This window comes from Mus pahari, chromosome 16 (genome assembly GCF_900095145.1).
Source record: "Mus pahari chromosome 16, PAHARI_EIJ_v1.1, whole genome shotgun sequence".
NCBI classification, from domain to species: domain Eukaryota; kingdom Metazoa; phylum Chordata; class Mammalia; order Rodentia; family Muridae; genus Mus; species Mus pahari.
This window is the reverse complement of record NC_034605.1, coordinates 24,870,414-24,880,425: the sequence shown is the minus strand read 5'-3', so window position 1 is coordinate 24,880,425 and position 10,012 is coordinate 24,870,414.

Genomic DNA, 10,012 nt, shown 5'->3' with positions numbered 1-10,012 from the left:
GGAAGGGAAGGGAAGGGAAGGGAAGGGAAGGGAAGGGAAGGGAAGGGAAGGGAGAGAAGGAAAGGAAGGAAGGGAGTGGAGAAACAACTGAAGAAGACATCCCAGCTTTACCCTCTGACTTCCACACATGCTCACAAATATACACAAAAGGATACTTGGCAACATTTGAAGCAGTATGAAACAGAAGACTAAGTAAGGAAGAAGACTAAGGAATAACAGTAGATCTGGTAATGACAGCACATGTTCAGTGTTCTGTTTGCAGGACACTTCTTGCTTAACTTCCTGCTAATTTTGCCTCATTATGTTATAGCTGTTTGATGACTGTCCCATTTTCCCCCTGTGGATAGTATAAAAGATACTGAACATGCATCATCAGCACATACAGACCTCCTCATCCCAACTTTCTATCTTCTTAATTTTTTCATGCCTGACCCTCCTCCTCAACACCTCACCTATACCTGCAGGTTTGGGTCAGACTTACCCTACAATGGGAGAACAATATTCCAACTAAAAATCTCTTGCTAGCAAATAGAAAGCCCAGTGCGAGGAATAGGTTAACTTTTTACATTACTGGCCAAAAGGGTCTCACAGACATTACAGGTTACTGACATTACTCTTAGCTACACTCCAGAACCTAACAGTAAAATCCTATTGTTGAAGACACCACATCTTCGAATCACAGATTAGGGAGAAATCAAGCTAGTACTCACCTAAAAGCTTCATCCCTGCTGACTAGTGCAAAAGTGACACTTTTACAGTGCTGAAAGGGACTATGCATGATACAAGAACCAAAAATACATCATTAATCTCACCCAGCTGTGAATCCTGACTGACTAGATATGTTCACTTGTGCAATATGGCACAGCGGTCATGGGAGTGGTCAATCATTTTCTTCTTGGTTATAAGTCATGCCCCATGAGATAGCGGCCATAGCTGGCATTGTTAAAGGGGTCAAGAATCTGTGACTAAATATTGGTCATGGGCTCTAGGGGAGAACCCAATACTCAACTAAATGGACATAGTATTAAAATGACTTTTTTTAAAACTACAATTTGTTTTAATTTGTAATGATTTCTATTGACAGACAAATGAATATCAATATGATATTTTCTCTTTTTTCTGCTTCTTTTTATTGTCTGTTCCCCTTGCTTTTATTTTTTAATTAATTTACTTTTTACACTCCATATTCCATTCCTGCCCCCTCATCCACCTTCCAATTGCTCCACATCCCACACCTCCTCCCCACACCCCTATCTCCACATGGATGCCCTCAACCCCCACCCCACCTGACCTCTAAACTTCCTGGGGCCTCCAGTCTCTTGGGGGTTAGGTGCATCATCTCTGAATGAACAGTGAGATCCAGCTCAAGGAGAGGTCCCAAGACCTGACACTATTACTGAGGCTGTGGAGAGCTCACAAAAAGGAACCTATCATGGCTGCTGTCCAAAAGACCCAAAAGTCAGCTGAAAGAATCAGATGCAGATATTTGCACCCAACCAATGGACAGAAGCAGCTGACCCCTGTTAGTGAATTAGGGAAGACTGAAAGAAGCTGAGGATAAGGGGGATCCTGTAGGAGGACCAGCAGTCTAAATTAATCTGGACCCCCGAGATCTCTCAAACACTGGACCACCAAACAGACAGCATACACCAGCTGATATGAGGTCCCCAACATACAAACAGTAGAGGACTTCCTGTCCATTCAGAGGAAATGACTTCTAATAACCTATTGCTTTACCAATAGAGCAGAGCATTTCTCCGTCCTCACCAGAGAAGCTTCTTGTTGCAGTAGACAGCAGTTAACATAGAGACTCACAATTGGTCAACATGCAAAGAATAAGGAACTATGGAGTGGGGCTGCAGAAATGGCTCAATAGCTAAGAGCACTGGATGCTGAGGGTCTGTGTTCAATTCCCAGCACCCACATGGCAGTCCACAACTATCTGTAACAGCCATTCCAGAGAACCTAATAATTTCCTTTGGTCCCTGTGGGCACCACACAAATGGGGAATACAGATGTACATGCAGTCAAAACAGCTAAAATTAATTATTTTTTAAAAGAGACAGTGGACTTCTCAGAGTTACATAGAACATACAAATCAGAACTCTTTTTTCTTAGGAATTTTGAGTATGATGGGATGGAAAAATTGTCATAGCCAGAAGTGGTAGATAACATCATGGAAAGAATATTTTTCTGACCCAACAAGGTCAACAACCTATGAGCTCAAAATGATTCTGACAAGACCTCCTCAAGCTCAAGACTGACAGAATCCCAGCATAAACATAAGAAGGCATGCACAAGATCCCACCACTAGCTAAGAATCTACTGCTATGAGACAGTCAGTTTTCTTTAATGATGTGAACCCTGGTAGGTAGACTACATAAGGGAAGACTCCACTCCCAATACTAGATGGAAACACAAACTGGAATCCATTAGAGGGGTGACACAAGTTGGGTGAAAATGGAGAGGCGAGAAGAGAGGGTTATTATAGGAGTAGTTAGGAGAGGGGTGAATATGTTTAAGATACATTGTACAAAAAATCTCCAAGAATTAATAAATATATTGGTTTGGGGGGTTGGGTTTTTTTTTGGGGGGGTGTAGTTGTTTGTTGTTGCTTTGTTATTTTTTAAATTTATTTTTTACATTCCATATTCCATTCCCCACCCCCATCCACCCTCCAACTGCACCATATCCCACACCTTCTCCCCACCCCACTCCGTCTCCACATGGATGTCCCCAACTCCCACCCTACCTGCCCTCTAATCTCCCTGAGGCCTCTAGTCTCTTGAGGGTTAAGTGCATCATCTCTAAATGAACACAGACCCTAAAGTCCTCTACTGTATGTGTGTTGGGGGCTTCATATTATATGGTATGTGCCGCCTGTTTGGTGGTCCAGTGTTTGAGAGATCTTGGGGGTCCAAATTAATTGAGACTGCTGGTCCTCCTACAGGATCACCCTTCTCCTCAGTTTCTTTTGGCCTTCCCTAATTCAACTGCTTCTGTCCATTGGTTGGGTATAAACATCTTCATCTGACTCTTCAAACTGATTTTTGGGTCTTTTGGAGGGCAGTCATGATAGGCCCCTTTTTGTGAGCTCTCCATAGCCTCAGTAATAGTGTCAGGCCTTGGGACCTCCCCTTGAGCTGGATCTCACTTTGGGCCTGTTGCTGGACATTCTTTTCCTTAGTCTCCTCTTCATTTCCATCCCTGTAATTCTATCAGACAGGAACAATTATGGGTCAGAGATGTGACTGTGGGGTGTCAACCCCACCCCTCACTTGATGCCATGTCTTCCTGCTGGAGCTTGTTTCTATAAGTTCCCTCTCCCTGCTGTTGGGCGTTTCAGCTAAGGTCCCTCCCTTTGAGTCCTGGGAGTCTCTCACTTCCCAGGTCTCAGTTGCATTCTGGAGGGTTCCCCCCCACCCTCCTATTTCCTGAGGTTGGCTGTTTCCATTCTTTCTGCTGGCCCTCGGGGCTTCAGTCCTTTTAATGGTTCTAAAAGTTACATTATTCTTCCTTTCCCAAGTTTAGAAATTCACTTCTGTTTAATACAAAAAGTTTCTAAAAATCTTGACCATTACTACATGTTCCAACAAATTATCTTATCTGCATAGTCCCTTTTTGTAGGGTTATTTGGGTTGGAACAGTGGCTCGTCCATTTGTATCAAGTCAAAGGCTGGAGAAAGTCCCCCTGCTTGTAGACAAAGATCTCACTAGAATCTGGAAGTCCTTGCAACATCTGTGAGTTATTTGGAGGCTGCAACGTTCTTCCTTCACTTCCCTCACAAGGATATGCCCTCCCAAGAGACCAACAGCTAGACCTAGGAACCATCTGAGTGCCTAACTGGTTAATCTTAGAGACTCAAGTAAACTCTGATTGGATAAGAGATAAAAATGAAGGCATAAAATAGGACCAAATAAAAATGAGCTATCAAACATCAGCAAGTAAGGCAAAATAAAGCCTTCAAACCTGAGAGTTCTCCTAGGGATCACCGCTCCTTCCCTCTTCCAACTTCCTCCACGTTGGAGGTGATATGGGAAAAAAAGGAAAAAGTCAGGAAACCTGTTACTGTGGGAAGCGGGTGTGACCAAGCCCTGTGTTCCCTGTTTACCAAGAACCTGAGCTTGTGCACTTTGACTATCCTGTTCTGCCCGCCTGATGAGTCACTGGCCTATCACCACGCACCCTGGCTGAACTCTGATTGGATCCAGGAGAGGGGGGAGAGATTAGGTCAGAGGACTGATGAAAAAGAAAAATAGAATGTGCCCTGGGGGGAGGAAGAAAAAAAGCTGTTTGAGAAAGATGTTGGAGAAACCTTCCTTGGCGTTTGTGTCATTTTTCCCTGTCTCTGCAAGTCGGAGTTTGGGGTTTGTGGCATCTGGTAGCCCATATGGGGAATCTGAACAGGGCATCTGGTGGCCCGTACAGGAAAGAAAAGAAGAAAGGGCCAAGAAAGAAGCAGAAAAGAAAGCAAAAGCAGAAGCCAGGCAGAAGGAACAGGAAGCCAAAAAAAAAAAAGAAGAAGAAGAGAAGAGAAGAGAAGAGAAAAGAAAAGAAAAGAAAAGAAAGGAAAGGAAAGGAAAGGAAAGGAAAGGAAAGAAAAGAAAAGAAAAGAAAAGAAAAGAAAAGAAAAGAAAAGAAAAGAAAAGAAAAGCTGAATTAGAAGCTGTTCAGTTGGCTAAGGAAAAAGAAGAGGAAGAAGTTAGAAAAAGGAAAGGCAGAAAGTTCAGAACTCGTGTAAGAGCTGGAATGAGAAAAAGGAGCTACAGGAGAGTTCCGTGGTAAGTAAGAATTAATCTAGTGCTAGGAAGAGGCTCCCCGGTGGAGGGACGAAGCTAAGCTCCCAGTATAGGGACAAGTTGAGCTCCCGGGGTTACAGGACCAAGTTAAACTCCCAGTATAGGGACAAGTAAAGCTCCTGGGGTTACAGGACCAGGTTAGGCTCCCGGTATAGGGACAAAGTTAAAAGTGAAGAAGTAAGAATTAATCTAGCGCTAGGAAGAGGCTCCCCGGTGGAGGGACGAAGCTAGGTTCCCAGTAGAGGGATGAAGTTAGGCTCCCGGTGTAGGGAAGAAGTTAGACTCCCAGTGTAGGGACGGGGTTAGGAAAGTCTAGCTTCCAAAAGGTACGGAAAACCTAGAAAAAAGGGTAGAAACATTAGAGGAAGTAAAGGAGGTTATGTCTCAACATAGTGATCAGCAGAAAAGAAAGGAGGCTAAAAGACAGGAGAGTACTGATGAGAGTACAGAGGAATCTTCAGATAGTGGACCACAAAATTTTGGAAATTTTGTGAACAACCAGACAGGATATCCTCTACAAGTATATGAACAAATTAATAATTGTGCCCTCAAGGTGTGGAGAATGCTTTCAGGGACAGGAGATCTACACGACCATGGAGAGAGAAATCTACTGATAAGTATGGTGATGGCTCAGGAGAGAGAGTTATAGGGGATAGTGAAGGCCCTTCCCCTACTGCTTCCCCTGAGTGTTGATGCTGGTGTTTATCCCAGATTCTTTGCAATGCCTTGTTTAATGTATCCTTGAAGGGGAGTCTGTGCTTTTCTGTGGAAAATAATTGTAAACTTACTTCTGTATGTATGGTACCTCCCTTTTTCTTTTTAATTAGTAATAGGACTAGTTCTTTTGAATTAGAATGCTCCAATATCACATGCTTTTTGTCTCAATGTTGGAATGCTATTAAAACCCCCCTGACAATGGTGACCAGAATACCCACAGCCATACCCTGGCCTCTGGAGGTGCAGGAGGGTCAGTTGTCAGTGCTCCTAAGGAATAGGAGAGATTTTGGAATTACAACCGCCATCGTTACAGCAGTGATTGGAGATGCTGTGGTAGATGGTATGCATGCGCAGGAGGGCACAGGCCAACCAACGACTGCTGACTCAAGCTATGGTGACTATAGAGTCAGATAATTTGCCCCATGTTTGGCTCAGTATGATGGGTCATTAATCCATGATGGGTAAGACTCTCACATGTGCATACCAACCTAAGACAGGATGGTGAAAATGAGTTCACACACACCAATGACGTGTAAGGATGTAACATGGTTGAGAGTAACCCAAGACATTTGTGATCCCAGAGCCATTTTAATTAAACAAAAAGGGGGATATGTGGGAAGCAGGAGTGACCAAGCCCCGTGATCCCTGTTTACCAAGAACCTGAGCCTGCGCACTTGGACTATCCTGTGCTGTCCGCCTGATGAGTCACTGGCCTATCACCGCGCACCCTGGCTGAACTCTGATTGGATCCAGGAGAGGGGGGGAGGATTATGTCAGAGGACTGATGAAAAACAGGATGTGCCCTGGGGGGAGGAAGAAAAAAAAGCTGTTTGAGAAAGCTGTTTGACAAAGCTGTTTGAGAAAGAAGTTGGAGAAACTTTCCTTGGTGTTTGTGTCGTTTTACCCTGTCTCTGCCGGTCGGAGTTCGGGGTTTGCGGCACATTACTCCATATCTGTTCATTTCTCTAATTGCCACCAGAAAAAAGCACCATGTTGAGCCCTGAGGTTTGTGATCCTTTCTTCATCATAGCTGCCTTCACTAAAGCTGTAAACTGATGTTCCTGTCTCTACCTCCCAGGTGATGGGATTGTAAGCATGAGCTGCTATGGGGACAGTTGGGTACTCAGGTGGCCCTTACGTTTAGCTGTTGGCCTCTTGGGAGAACATATCCTAGCAAGGGAAGTGAAGGAAGGCTTTGCAGCAGAGGGAAAGAAGGAAAAAATGTTCCAGCTGTCTTGTTCCATGTCTGTCTTTTGACTTCTAGTGCTGTCCATAAGTTTTGCCATTCCTTGGCCAATAGACCCAAGAAACTAGGACTAGAATAGTGTTTTTCTTTTCCAATGTGACATTCTGTCCACCCTTCTAGTTTTGTGTCTCTGGACTCTTGAAGAACCAATCACATTGGATATGGGTCCTTTATAATTAGATATACACTCAACCGATTATATATGTAAAGATCTAGTCTCCAAATAAAACTACATTTATTGGTACAGTATCTTTTCAGGTAGCATCATTCAAACCGTAAACAGGAAACTGTGTTCTTGTCCTTCTCTTTTTCACGATGTCTTCACCATTTAGAAGCACTGAGAAAGGTCTTGTTAATGGTCTCCATTAGTGTTTTTCTGCTTTCAATTTCATTTATTTCTGCACTAAATTGGTTTGTTGGTTTTGTGTGTGGGTTTTTTTTTAACTGACTTTGGATGCTGGTTGCTCTACTTCTAGCTTCCTAAGATAAAACCTTACACTATTGATTTTTAGGTCTTTTTTCTTATTTAGTGGTGCATTTATAATTTTCCCTGTAAGAAATGCTTTCACAGCACCCCAGAAATTCAATAAATTTTCTCTTCACTTAGCTCAATTATATTACAACTTTCTCTCTTTGTTTCTTGTATAGTACAGATGTTATTAAGAAGTATAGTTTAGAGCTAGAGAGATCACTCAGCAGTTAGCTGCTCTTCCAGAGGCTCCCAGCACCCATGTCAGGCAGCTCTCACAATTGTACCTATAGCTCCAACATAATATAGAACCATGTGGGGCCCTTTCATTATCTTTCTCTTATTAGGTTCTAGTTTGCACTTATTGTGTATGTCCTCAGAATTCATATTGTACTACTTCTATTTCTTTAATTTATGAAAGTACATTTATAGTTGAGAATATGAACTATCTCCATTCATGTCCCATGTGAACTTTAATAGAATGCACAGTCTCACACTCTTGGATAAAGTAGTCTATAGCCCTTAGTGTGATAGTCAATTGACAGTGCTGTTGAATTCAGCTCTGTCCTAACTGATTTTCTGCCTTCTAGAGCTAGCAACCATAATATCAAGTATTGTGATTAATCTCAGTTGTTGGCTTGACTGTATGGAGAGACACTTAGAAAATGGGTAAAGAAAGATTTAGTGTGTGTCAATAAGGAACTTTCAGAGAAGACTAACATATCAGTCAGTAAAGATGCACTCTGATGTGGGCAGCACTAGCCAATAGACTAGGGTCCTGGCTGAGTTAATGAAACAGGAGAGAAGACTTCACATTCAATCGTACTGGGCCCTTCAGATACTACACTTTTTTAAAGTGCTGCCACAGGCTCCATGGATGCCTGATTCCAGTATCTTCAGTCTCTAAACAAAATCTCAATGGAGTTTCCAGGTCTTTCTCTTCAGGATGAAATTTGACTGGGTTCCTCTCAGTCTCTACTGGTCCTCTCCCCTCCATTTCAGGTAGTCATTGTGGAACTTCCCAACCTCTAATAAATCCCCTCTCAATACACACACACACACACACACACACACACACACACCAAATATATATATATATATATATATATATATATATATATATATATATATGGTTCTATTCATCTGAAGGACCTTAATACAGATGTCTAACCATGAGTGATAAAGAGATACTGAATTATCTCACTATAATAGTGGCTACACCAATTTTATCTTAGTTTGGACAATGTTTCCCTTGTATAACTTTGTTTCAGATTGAAAAGATTCCAAAGCATAAAAAGGTACCAGGGATAATAAGGAATGTGGTAAAATGATACAAGGGTTAAATACCCAAGAAGACCTAACAATCCTTGGCAGGCACAAACCACACAACAAAGTCATTAGACACAGTCATTAGAACTATATGCTTCTATGTTTGTGTTCATAATCAGTGTGGGATATTTATAGATAATAGGTCATTGCACCTTGTGTTTTGATCCATCCAGGCAAACTCGGTATTTTCATTAGCATATTTACATCATTGGGGTTTAAGGTTATTACCCACACAGTTGGGTAAATATTTACCATATTTGCTAGTATTTTGTCCTCACTTTCCTGGTCCTATTTGTTTTCTCCTCTCATTTTGCCTTGTATTTCTTCATTAATGTATTTATTTACTTTACATCCCAGCCAAAGCCCGCTCCCTCCTCTCCTTCCAGTCCTACCTGCACAAATTCCTCCCTCCAGTACCCTACCTTCTCCTCATAGAAAGGGAAGCTTCCCTTGGGTACCACCGCACACTGGGACATCAAGTCAAAGCAGGACTAAGTGCATCTTCTCCCACTGAGGCCCAATCTTGCCTAGTATTTTTTAATTGCACATTTTATATATCAAGATACTTTTCCTGGATTGCAATAATGTATTTTATGACTGAAATATTTTTTAATCTTAGGCAGTTGCCCTAAAGCTTGCATTACTTACGTGACTGAAATGTTTTCCAAAAAATGCTTCACAGATAAACAAGTATCTTATGATAACAAAATATTTTGAATTCCTCCTTGCTGTCCCTTGCTTCATTGCTCCTATATTCATTCTACATATACATCAGCATATATAATATGTATGCTATGTGCATGTATACATATATGCAATGCATATATAAAAAATGCATTGTTGCTGGGCATGCTTAGAGCTATGCATTGTAAGAATAGGAGCAGCAAGAATGCACCACACAAACTGTTCATCTTTCCCATGTATATACAGAATGTTAAACCGAACATTTCCAAAACCTTTGGTATCAGCCCCAGGAAAACCCATGCACTGAGCCTCTAAGGCCTTGCTTATCCACAATTACATTAGTGCTAGTACTGTGGAATAGAATATAAGATGAGATATGTGGTTTCTGGCTACATATTCATTACTTCATCTCCTTTGTCACAAAATGGGTCCCTGAATATCAGGCATTTGTAAGCTGGAGGAAGATAATGTTAATGGAAGGTTCAATCATGGAACATAGAACCTACATCTAGGGAACTGGTCAACTCTACTAAAGAAGAAATTCCTCAAGTTGTGGTTATTGTTGTTTGATGGGGAAGAGAGACAAGCTACAACATTCTTGGAAGCATACAAACAATCTCTAGATGCTATCTCTGGGTCTCCCTGGAGAATCATCTTCCATAGTATTGTCCCTACAGTTACAATTTGGAAATCACAAAGGAGATGAAGTCATGATTGCTGGAGTTCAGGGACTTTGTCAAGATTGGGTCCCCACAGGGCTCAAAGGA